Genomic DNA, 12,672 nt, shown 5'->3' with positions numbered 1-12,672 from the left:
ATCAATCAGTATAAAATCCTAAGATTTCTATAGTATCTAGAAATACAAATATATTTCAGGTTTCAGAGTAACAGCCGTGTTCGTCTGCATCCACAAAAAGAAGAGGAGGACTTGTGACACCTTAGAGACTAACACATTAATTTGAGCATAAGCTTTTGTTGGCTACAGCCCACTTCATCAGATGCATGCAGTGGAAAATATAGTAGGAAGATAGATAGATATAAATATATACACACACCTAGAGAACATGAAACAATGGGTGTTACACTAACGAGAGTGATCAGTTAAGGGGAGCTATTATCAGCAGGAAAGGGAAAAAAACCCCTTTTTGTAGTGGTAATCAAAATGCCCATTTCCAGCAGTTCCTCACATCTTCTTGGCAACTGCTGGAAATGGACCATTTTGATTACCACTACAAAAAGTGTGGCTCTCTCTCCTGCTGGTAATAGCTCACCTTAACTGATCACTCTCACTACAGTGTGTACGGTAACAGCCACTGTTTCATGTTCTCTGTGTGTGTATATATATCTTCCTACAGTATTTTCCACTGCATGTGTCCGATGAAGTGGGTTTTAGCCCACGAAAGCTTATGCTCAAATTTGTTTGTCTCTAAGGTGCAACAGCTACTCCTATTCTTTTTGCAAATACATTTCAGAATGTTCTGAATTATGAGCTAACTCTACTTTCAGAAATATCCACAGTCATACCTCCATTAATCCTCTTAATAAAACGAAAGTAATGAAAGACATTCATTTCTTTTCCAGTTGCCATCTGCTGATAGAAGGATGAACAGAAGACTGCCTTTCTACTTTTGTTTATTCCAAGGAAGTACTAGTAACAGATCTTTCCAATTTAACTTGATGATAGCTTATTTAAATGATGATATCTTAAAAATCAGTATTACATCAGACAACTCCTAAGTTGTCTTGTCAAATGTCTACTGGTAAGTAAAAGATATAAAACTTTACATTGGAAGAAACAACACCATGCAAGTTTTCAGTAAAAATTTACCAATCTGTAACTGCTTCCGGCTTGTGTGCCTCATCTAGGATGCTCGACACTAGCCTAAACATCTCTGGGCCACTGCCAGAGTAAAACAGACTTATCTGTGCTCTGAAAAATAAAACCCAGAGAGATAGGATCAAATCTTCAGGAGAAAAAACAACCAATAAAGAGTAAACACACAAAAGTTTATCTTCAGATGTCTTTAGCTGTAACATATTATAAATAGAGGAGGGGGAGAAAAGGAAGCTTCCTCACCCACCAAGAATTAATGGAATAATGTTCTTTGCAGATGAGAAGCTAAGTATTATCTTCTAGCATACCTTGACAGTAAACACATATTTGAATAATTGGCACGTTTTAAAGCACCAGGATTGTGGCCCCTTGTGCAGATCTCAGCCCTCATGCACGAAGCATTGGTTTTGGGTTCTAGAATGTTTACTGGGGAGTTGGATGCCCATATCCTTTTCTTGATTTGATACAGTTAACTTAGGACATTGTAATACATCTAAGGAGTGGATACTGTACCTCTCATTTGCATTTCTTTGTCATCATGTTGCCTGCTCACCCAGCTTATTTAGTTCCTTCTAGTCCTGACTAACCTAAGGAATTGTGCCAGCTGCAGATTTTGTTACCTCACTGCTCGCCCCCCTTTACAGATCATTAATACATTAAACAAAAAGGAGCCTAGGATGGAACCATGGAGCCATCATACGGTTTATATTTTGACAAGACGAAAATAGGCTACTTACTCCTAAACCTAGCCTACACCTAAAACTTAGGTCAACCTAACTATGCTGCTTAGAGGTTTGAAAAAGTCACACTCCTAAAAAACATAATCAAGCTGATCAAAGCCCTAATATAGACACCAACTAGGTCAAAAGAAGAATTCTTCTGTCATCCTAGATAGCACCTCTCAAGGGAGTGAATTTCAAAAAAACCTTTTCCATCACTATAGCAAGAATCTACACCACAGCTGAGCAGGTGCAGCTGTAACACTTGCAGTATAGACATAACCCTTTGCTTCCTAGCTCGTATTCAGATTTTGATCCATAAGAATACTCCGCCTTTCAGTCCATGACTACTTAGTCTCTTTATTGAGGGACCTGGACAAAGGCCTTTTTGGTATTCCAGATAAACATCAACCGGTTCTCCTTTATTCACTACCTCATTGACACATTCAAAGAATTTTAAGTGGAGTCCTCATGGCACCTTGGAGACTAACATTTATTTGGGCATAAGCTTTCGTGGGCTAAAACCAATTTCATTAGATGCATGGACTGAAAAATACAATAAGCAGGTGGCGACGTCCACCTTGATTGCACTGGCCTTGTTAGCACTACAAAAGCAATTTTCCCTCTCTTGATAGTCACCCCTTCTGGTCAACGGTTCAGAATAGGCCACTTCCACCTTAACTGAATTGGCCTCGCTAGCACTGACCCCCCACCCTGATAAGGCAACTCTCATCTTTTCATGTGCTGTGATATATATACGGCTTACTGTATTTTTCTCTCCATGCATCTGATAAAGTGGGTTTTAGGCCACAAAAGCTTATGCCAAATACATTTGTTAGTCTCTAAGGTGCCACAAGGACTCCTCAGTGTTTTTCCTGATACAGACTAACACGGCTACCGCTCTGAAAAGAATTTTAAGACAATAATGAGACATTTTCCTCTCTAGAAACCATGCTGGTAAAACCCCATCATACCATGATCCTTCAAACATTTTGTTTTCTCTTTTAAATGGTCATTTCAATAAATTTGCCAGGCACAGATGCAAAGCTTTGTGAATTGTAATTCCAGTCACCCACAGACCCTTTTTAAAATAGATATACAAATTTGCTGCCCTCCACTCTTGTGAAACAGTGGCTCACTTAGATACCAATTGATCTAGTTCTGATACCTGGAAACATATGGAACAAATTATTAAACAATCTAGCTGTAAGCAGCTAGAGGATAACAGAGTTATAAATGGAGTTGTCAAGATTGAATCATGCCACATTAACTTGATTTCCATTTTTGACAAGGTAATTGGCCAAGAAGTTAGAGGGAAGCCGGAGGTGAGAGATCTTGATGTTATTAAGGCTTCTGACACAGTCCCAGAGGATAGTCTCATTAGCAAATTAGGGAAATGATTAAATTACTATAAAGTGGGTAAAAAACTGGTTGAAAGACCATACTCGAAGAGTGGTTATCAATGGTTCTGTGGCCAACTAAGGGATGTATCTACTGCCTGCAGAGGTCTGTCCTGAAGCTGCCGCTACTCAATAGTTTCATTAATGACTTGGATAGTAGAGTGAAAAGTATGCTTATAAAATCTGAAGATCCCGCCAAGATGGGAAGGATTGCTAACACTTTGGAGGGCAGGATTAGAATTCAAAACAACACTGAAGAATTGGTCTTGAATCAGTAAGATGGAATTCAATAAGGACAAGTGCAAACTCTACTTGAGAATAAATAGAGCAATAACACCTATGAAATGGCGAATCACTGGCTATGCAGTAGTACAGCTGAAAAGGATCGGGGGTTACAAAGGACCACAAATTGAATAGGAGACAACATGAGGCAGTTGCTAGAAAGGCTAATATTCTGGGGGAATCTAGAGGACATACTAAGTAATTGTCCCCCTCTACTCAGCAGTGGAGAGGACTCAGGTGGAGTACTGTGTTCAGTTTGTGGCACAACACTTTAAAAAGATGTGGACAAATTGCAGAGAGTCCAGAGGAAAGCAACAAAACTGATAAGAAGTTTAGAAAACCTGATCTATGAGGAAAGGTTAAAAACACTGGGCGTGTTTACTCTCAAGAAAAGAAGACTGACGGGAAAGTCTAATAACTGTCTTCAAATACACTGAGGGCTGTTATAAAGAGGGAGGTGATCAACTGTTCTCCATGTGTTGTAAGCGAGACACAAGAAGAAATTCTTCTACTCTACTGCCTGCCAATAATAGCCTCAGCTGGAGCACAGTGTCCAGTTCTGGGCACCACATTTCAGGAAAGATATGGACAAATTGGAGAAAGTCCAGAGCAGAGCAAAGGTCTAGCAAACATGCGTATGAGGGAAGATTGAAAAAATTGGTTTAGTCTGGAGAAGAGAAAACTGAGGAGGAACATGATAACAGTTTTCAAATAAAGGTTGTTACAAGAAAGGAGGTGAAAAATTGTTCTTGTAAACTGCTGAGAAGAAGACAAAAACCAATGGGCTTAAATTGCAGCTAGGGAGGTTTAGGTTGGCCATTAGGAAAAACTTCCTGTCAGGGTGGTTAAGCATTGGAACAAGTTGCCTAGGGACACTGTGGACTTTCCATCATTAGAGGTTTTTAAGAATAGGTTAGACAAACACCTGTCAGAACTGGTCAGTTATGTAGTCCTACCTTTAGTGCAGGGGACTGGATTAGATGGCCTAATGAGGTCCCTTTCAATCCTACACTTCGGTGATTCTTCACAATATTCTCACCAGTGAAGACTGATTCAAAAAATAATTTAACTTCTCAGCAATGCTTTTATCTTCCTTAATCTCTCCCTTTAACCCCTTGAGTGACATCATCTGGAGTTCCTCACTCCCCACACAGGAAGACGCTTGGAAACATCTGAGAACAAAGACGGACCTGGGAGAAGTTCTGGACCTAGGCAAAAGATTTCTAGCCTGTGAATAAAAGACAGGGGGATTCCAAGCTGTAAAGCAAGTGCAGTTTGGCACCTATTAACCTGCAGCCTCCTTGTATCATTTCGCTGGATAAAAATCTGCTAATTCATATCCAATCTATTTGGTATATTAAGGTTAGTTTGCGATTTTTATTTATTTGCTAGGTAATTTGCTTTAAGCTGCTAGACCAGTGGTTTTCAACCTTTCCTGATTACTGTACCCCTTTCAGGAGTCTGATCGGTCTTGTGTACCCCAAGTTTCACCTCACCTAAAAACTACTTGCTTACAAAATCATTATGTAGCCTGTTGTAAAACTAGGTAAATACCTAGATGAGTTAATGTACCCCCTGGAAGACCTCTGCGCACCCCTGGTTAAGAACCACTGGACTATACTATAAACCCCAGAAAGCCGGCATATGCATGCTTACGATACAGGTGGTGATGAAGATCCACGCACATAGGTCCCCTAACCTTCATCCGTTTGTGCTGTGCAGTAACAACAGGAAGAAACTGGCATTCACCGTGTCTCTGCTGTTACAGAAGACAGCTCCCTTGTCACCACAAAGGAGCATAATGATGTGATGTAACAAGGAGGCCTTTTCAAAAAGGTAAATATTTGTCATTATATAAAGATCAAGATTTGTCTGATACTTGACTTTCCCAGTACGTTCCCTAATTAAGATATTTTAGGTCACACATTAAAAAAGTATAACCATGATTTCCAGAGTTACTTGAGAAATACTATTAAATTCTGGTAATTTCTTGCCCATGAGTTTCTGTAGTTATCCCATAATTTCTTCCTTATAATACTTAGGAACCAAACCCTCACACTCCTGCCCAATACAATTTTCAGCCTTCCAGAAAACAGCCTAAGATTACACTTATTTAATACCTTTCTTTTGTGCAGTACTGGAAAGCAGTTGCCATGTTGGTATCATCTCAACACACAGACCGATTACTATATAACCAGGATGATTCCAGAGGTGGGGATGGATTTGTGATCTCTCCTAACAACGGGTAGAATATCCACGTGTCCATTTTTTGTTTCTTGCCGTCTACCTGAATTGGAAAGAGAGAGTGACCAGTTTTACCATGTGAGGAGTTGATGTAAGTGAACAACAAAGGGCATCTCTTTTGAAAAAAGGAATTTGGGTTTTTAAAAGAGGCAACATTGTTTCTTTCTGAAAACTTTGTATCTGCCAATGCATACATCTGATTGAAAAATAAAAATCAGGATGTGTTATTTAAATCAGTTGTTCTTTTAAAAAATAAACCTATTTAAAATTAAATTTGAAATTGTGACAACTTATGTTAAAGTCTAAATATAGTATAATCTATTAAAATAAACTAACTCATATTCAGGCAGTACATGTTTATGCTGAAATTCTAAAGAAAGTTAAGCCACTGAAGTGGTGGCATTCACTCTGCTCAGCACCGGAAGTACATTTTTTCAAGTGTTAACCAGATTGTGATAACAGACGCCTCTTACAAAGAGGCAGAGAGAATATTTTCTTTATTTCATCTTATTCAACTAGTTTGTTAAATGGCTACTTCACTGAAAGCTGAGAAATGGATTCAGAATTTTAAAAAAAAAGAGGCAGAAAACCTGCTTTCCTTTTCCAGTCTATGCCCAAGAACTAGGTGAGAAAGGACGAGAGCTCCTGTTGGTAAAATCTAAAGGAAATGGTCAGCAGAAACCAGCAGTTCAATTCTCTAACTACAGATAATATTCCTTGATCAAATCAGCTTTCAATGAAAATACATTGTGCTAAACTTACACTTTAAAAAGCAGGCAGCACATTTCAGGCAGGTTCAGGGCTGGCTCCAGGCACCAGCAAAGCAATCAGGGGCTCGAGGTCCCATGTGCAAGGGCAGATGCAGCCTGGGAGCTGAGAACGACCAGGAGGCCCTGGGAGCTGTAGTTCCTATAGAGCCAGCCCTGGAGCAGGGAAAGAACTACATTCCCCAACATTCCTTTCTGTGCACTGCTGGGAAGAGGCATGGTAAGTTTTCAGCTTTTTCTCCCTTTTAGTGGAGATGGCAGGAAGAGCTGTTGCTGCAGACCCCTGCTGAGTGGTGGGGGAGGGCTGGGGAGACAGCTCTGGAATTGACTTACACCAATTCTTGTGTTTTGGAAGATTATTTCAAAAGTTTTTGGGGAGCTACAATGGCCAGGAGAGTGAAGACAGTACTAGAAGCAGGAGAAAGAAAGGTCTTTCTTTACTTCATTGGGCCATTGTACAGTGAACTGTGAATAGCCGGCTTCTGTTTTCCCCCTAATTCTTATATACTCTGTGCCCTATTAGGCTGTTGTAGCACCCCAGAAACGTAGGTCAGCGGAAGAAAATAGGGAAAATGCCAGGGAAAAGCTTCCTTTTTTTTGGTGCACCTTTCTAAGTTTTATAAAGTTAACATCTATTTTTGTCCTTTTATTTATAGTTAGGTCAAACCCACACTTCAAGGTATTTCATAACCTGCCATGTCTAGAAATTCTTTTCTGCCAATACAAATGGCTTCAGGACCAAATACACTTTTCTCTGCACTTCCTGTGGGCAAGTGAACAGAAAAAACATTTTCAATCCCTGTAGAGATTCTTGAAAGTAAGCAAATGCTGTGACTGGGAATTACCACCTTAGAGCAGTACTGGCTTCTCTTCCTGCTTGCAGAGAACTAGAAATGAGCTGTATGCAGATACCTCATCAAATATTTCTTTTCTTTTCACAGTGCTATTAGAAGAAACAACTGTCAGGACACCTGGACCAGTAGGAAAGAGGATTTTGTAATTAGCTTTAAGAACTAGACCAGGCATGTAGGTTCCTGCAAACAAGAAACTTTTTTTTTTAAAGCAGCATACATCCCTGGAGTTCACCTTTGCTTTTTGACACAACTTCCTTAAATGCTTTACTATCATTAATAGTCAGTAGGGCTCGGATGCTCAAATGTACGGTGTATGTTTAAAATATTTTTTTTCATTTTCATAAGTAAGTTGACATTAAACTTTTATCAATAAACTTTTGGTAACTGAATTGTTTTTCTTAACTATGTGAACAATGGACTGTATATTTTTTTACAGTCTGAAACATACCCACCAGATAGATTTTACCTCTCAACTAAGTTAAACGTGTCTGAATGAAATTTGTATTTGTTTCTTATTGGCATATTCCCACTAATCTTGTGGGGAGAAAGAAAAACTAACTTCATTTTAATTATACCAAATCTGCTATGGTATCTAAATTGCAGAGTTGTCTTTTTGATTTGTCAGTGTCGCCATTACAGTAAAAATATGCGTACAGTGAAGTGCAAGGCATTAATATGTTTATAGCTGTTACCACAGAAGCTCTACTCCTCTCTTGGTTTGTATAGACTGAAGCCACCCTGAATATGGACAGTGGATTATAACCTATGGACTATTTCTAAAAGGACTTTTGGCAACTACAAGCTCATCTTTACATAATAGATTAGCTGAAATAGTCTATTTTATTTGTATTTTTTTATTTTGAAATTGTTAATAGTAGCAACGACTTAGCTCAGATTGAAGCATCTTATCTAATGGTTGAGATGTAAGTGTCTCCTCTTTGTGTGCGAGGAGACAATTTAACACACTCTGACAAAGAGGAGATGCTTTTGTTTTGCAACAAAATATTTTTGCAAAGATCTTTCATCCCACTTGTTATGATTCTGAGAAACAAACTGGTTTAGTCTAAATGGGATTTTCAGACAGAAACGGTTTGAATGAAATTTTCCCACCATCTCGATTCCTGGGCGCTGGGGTGTTTTCATCTGTTAGAACAGGAGTCAGAACTGGTTGCTTCTCTTTCTGGCTCTGCCATCGCCTTGTTGTGTAGGCCTTGGGTAGGTCACTTCCCTTCTCCCATCTGTCCAATCGGAACAGGAACAGTTCTCGAACTATGGGCAGTTTATAGCCCAAGTGAGATAAGGGGTATTAAAGCCCTCTGTGAAGGAGAAAGGGGAGTTTCACAGTGTTTAGCACCAAGGAATTCTAAAGTTTGCTAAAATGTCTAGTCTGTGGAAACAAGAAATGGTCCGGGCCAAACCTATTAACCACTGCCTTTTTAAAGCCCATTCAAAGATGTGAGTCCCTATCTTTTAGGTACCTGTGGTTCTTTGCCAGCAGCAGAGAAGAGGTTCCTGCCTCCGTTTTTGTGGCCTTAACAAACCAGGTGTTGTGCCCCAGTTCTCGTCTGAGACCCCTGAAAAAGAACATCTTCCCATCCATGAACAAGACAGGACCTATCTTTCAAAGGGGAACAAAAAGACCTCTGGGACTTACAGACTAGCTAGCCTGACTGCCATAGCTGGAGAGATCCTGCAATACATTCTTAAACACTCAGTTTGTCAGCAGCACCTACAGGATGATTTGGTTCTTATGACTAGTGAGCGTGGAATTGTCAAGAACAAATCATTCCAAACCAATCCTCTTTCCTCCTTTGGCAGGGTTCTGGGCCTGGTAGAGGTGAGTAAACAATAGATGGGATCTAGCTTGGTGTTACTAAGGCTTTTGACACAGTCCCATAGGACATTCTCAGAAGCAAACGAGGGAAATGTAGTCCAGCTGCAATCAGTGTAATGTGGGTGCAGAGCTGGTTGAAAGCCAAGACTCCAGGAGCCCTTCTCCATGTTTAGCTGCCCAACGGGGAGGGTAAACCTAGTGGGTCTGGCAGGGATCAGTCCGGTGTCAGGTACTATTCTATATTTTCATGAATGATTTGGAAAATGGAGTGGAGAGCATGCTCCTAAAGTTTACAACTGACACCAAGCACTTTGGAGCACAGGATTGAAATTCAAAACACCCTTAACAAATTGGAGACTTGGTCTTCTTGAGCCAAACTCCATGGTTAGGGCTCTCTCTCTACACTGGGCTGAAGTGAAACCCCAGAGCCAAGCACTCCTCCTGGGCAGTGAGCTCCGACCTTGAATGGTCAGATGCTGCTTAGCACTGTCGGAGCAGCTTTTGCTGGGGGATTCTCCCAGCACTTTCCAATAGCGGGAAGGTATGAAATCCCCATTTGACTGCTGGGGACAGAGCCCGAGAGTGGGGAGCAACTTGCCCAAAGTCCCCAGAAAAAGGAAAACAACCAGCAGAGGAACCAATAGGAAACCCAGCAATGGAACTTAGGAGTCCTGGGGGTGTGCTGTGGTGACCAGATGTCCCAATTTTATAGGGACAGTCCGAATTTTGGGGTCTTATCTAGGATCCTATTACCCCCCACGCCGTCCCGATTTTTCACACTTGCTGTCTGGTCACCCTAGGGTGTGCACATGTGTGGGTCCCAGCTGCTCCCTGCCCCCCTCATTGAAGCAGATGTGCAGGGTTACTGCCCTGGGAAGTGCAGGGCACCAGTGGATGTGGGGTTGGCTGGAGGTAGGGTCTGGCTTCAGGCAGGGCAAGGGCTGCGTGGCTGGCTGGCTTCAGGCAGGGGGGTGCATCAGGGGTTGGCTGGAGATAGGGCAGGGAGGATGCGGCTGGTGCAGGCAAAGCAGAAGGTGCAGGGCTGGCTGGAGACAGAGGCTGACTGCCGGCAGGGCAGGGCAGGGGGTGCAGGGCTGGCTGCAGGCAGGGCGTGGGGCAGGGCCGGTGCAAGGAAGTTTCATGCCCTAGGCGAAACTTCCACCTTGCACCCTCCCCCCCCCCCGCACCCCTGCCCTGAGGCGCCCCACCCGTGGCAGCTCCCCCCTCCACCCTGAGGCTCCCCTCTTGTGCCAACTCTCCTGCTCTGCCCTGCGGCACCCCCGTTGCCCGAGCTCACCCCTGCTCCGAGCACGAGCACCCCGAGCACGCCGTGGCCGCTTCACTTCTCCCACCTCCAAGGCTTGTGGCGCCTAAGCCTGCCAGGCAGTCAAGCACCCTCCTCTGAGCCACAGCAGCCCTGACAGTTGACAATAGAGGCACCTTAACCCCTGAGTTCCTTCAATGTGTCCCCCTCGGGGGTCCAGCTCCGATCACCAGATACTCGGGGTATGTCTATACCACCTGCCGAATCGGTGGGCAGCGATCGATCCAGCGGGGGTTGATATATCGCGTCTAGTGTAGATGCAATACATTGAGTGCTCTCCCCTCGCCTGCTGTACTCCAGCTCGGTGAGAGGCGCAGGCAGAGTCTACGGGGAGCTGCAGCAGTCAACTCACCGAGACTGTGACATTATAATTGTTAGGCCTGAATAAAGATATAGCAGACAAAACCAGGTATTCCAACCTGACCAAAGTCAGGCTAACAGAGGTTTGTGGGTAATCCCTGAGTGGAAAACACTGAGAAGCGGCAGCATGTCTCACAAGCGCTGGGAAAAAGTGAGATAAGAGAGAAGCTGCATTCCTGGCATAGTACCAGATGTGCTGTGTTCGGGCAGCTCCTTCGAAGAACTGATAAGAGTCCTAGTTTCCCAGCCTCCTTGTTTTCGCTCCCTGGTTTTGTTCTTTGTTTGTTTTTAACTCCCCTACATTTCTAACTTTAGGCATGCATGTATACTAAAGGTGTCTAGTTTCTAGTTGTTAGAAGAAGGGGGTGGGTTGCTCCAGTGAATAATTTATGACGCGACGGAACTGTCTACATAGGCTTATACTAAGATGTAAAGAGCAGTCTGGTTCTCTCTGGAGACGAGCTGCTCTCTATTGATGCATGCACTTGTCAATAAAGAGCTTTTGATCGGACCTTGCTGGTGTTGCCTGTCTCTCTCGCGGTCAGACAACGAAGTTTGCCGTCTGGGTTAGAGTCCCTGACATAAGTATAATCTAATATCTCATTGAAAGGTGACAGGGCCAGAAAGAGTTAATTAACTCACCTCACCGACTGACCTGACCCGTGGGTGAACCTTAAAAACTGGTTAACAAGATATGTAAATGAACAGAGCTTTGAAATGCAGGTCTGCAGTGTTAGAGGTAGAAGGGGAGGTGTTTGCTCAGGTCTTGTGATGTCAGCAAACAAGTCTTGTCTATTGCTATAGTTTTAATTCAAAGAGCAAGAAAAGAATATTAACATTTATGATGATACTTGAGTGAAATAGTATTATTGTCTGTGTCTCTTTGAAGGTTGTGGTAATCTGTATCTGAACTGTTTGATGGATGTACTAATTGCCAGGATGTTTGGAAGAAGAGTTAAGCCTATTGTTTTCTCAGGCTGAAAGGCTGCTGGAAATGTTTAAGAACCTGGGACACGATCCTTCTTCATCTCAGATCTGCTTTGGGTTTCAAGAGGGGGAAACCTTAAGCCACAAGGATTGAGATCCCCAGTCATTGACTGAAGCCACCCTGAATATGGACAGTGGATTATAACCTATGGACTATTTCTAAAAGGACTTTTGGCAACTACAAGCTCATCTCTACTTTGTATCTGAACCTCAAAAATTGAATTCAAGTCTATATGTCTATTAATCTTTTAACCAACACTCACTCTCTCTCTTTTCTTTTCTAATAAATTTTAGCTTAGTTAATAAGGATTGGCTATAGCATGTATTTTAGGTAAAATCTAAGTTATAATTGAACCTGGTTATGTGGCTGATCCTTTGGGATCGGAAGAATCTTTTCTTTTATATGATGAAGTAAGATTTTCAGGAATCATCATCATATCTAACAGGTGTGTCTGGACGGAGGCCTGAGGCTGGGTACTTTAAGGGAACTGCGTGGTTTAAACTTCTAAGTAACCAGTGAGGTACTACAGAAGCTGTTTTGTGCTGGCTTGGTAAATCTAAGTATTGAAATAACCAGCAGCGTTTGGGATTTGTCTGCCCTGTTTTGTTTGCAATTCACTCTGATTGAGTGAGCTGAGCTGGCTCCCACGGGCAGCACCGTCACACCTACAGCCAGGCTGCAGAGGTCCGGGGGATCTTAGGGGCCTTGGGGTGCACAGATACCTATGTCCAGGCCATAGCGGTCCCTGGGGGGCTTAGGGAGTTTGGGGGGACACAGATACCAATCTCCATGCTCTAGGGTCCCATGGGGGCTTAGAGGGTTCGTGGGGGGCACATATTCCTACATCCAGGCTGTAGGGTTACCAGGGGGGCTTAGGGGGCTA

The 12,672-nt window shown here is 42.6% G+C and overlaps 1 pseudogene; it reads right to left on the bottom strand.

The window, feature by feature from the left end:
• Positions 1-7,455, bottom strand: part of LOC127042564 (uncharacterized) — a 35,482-nt pseudogene extending 28,027 nt beyond the window's left edge.
• Positions 7,456-12,672: the final 5,217 nt, after the last annotated feature.

Source organism: Gopherus flavomarginatus, unplaced genomic scaffold (genome assembly GCF_025201925.1).
Source record: "Gopherus flavomarginatus isolate rGopFla2 unplaced genomic scaffold, rGopFla2.mat.asm mat_scaffold_60_arrow_ctg1, whole genome shotgun sequence".
Lineage (NCBI taxonomy): Eukaryota > Metazoa > Chordata > Testudines > Testudinidae > Gopherus > Gopherus flavomarginatus.
The sequence above is the reverse complement of the archived record's forward strand: the minus strand, read 5'-3'. Positions and strand labels throughout refer to the sequence as shown.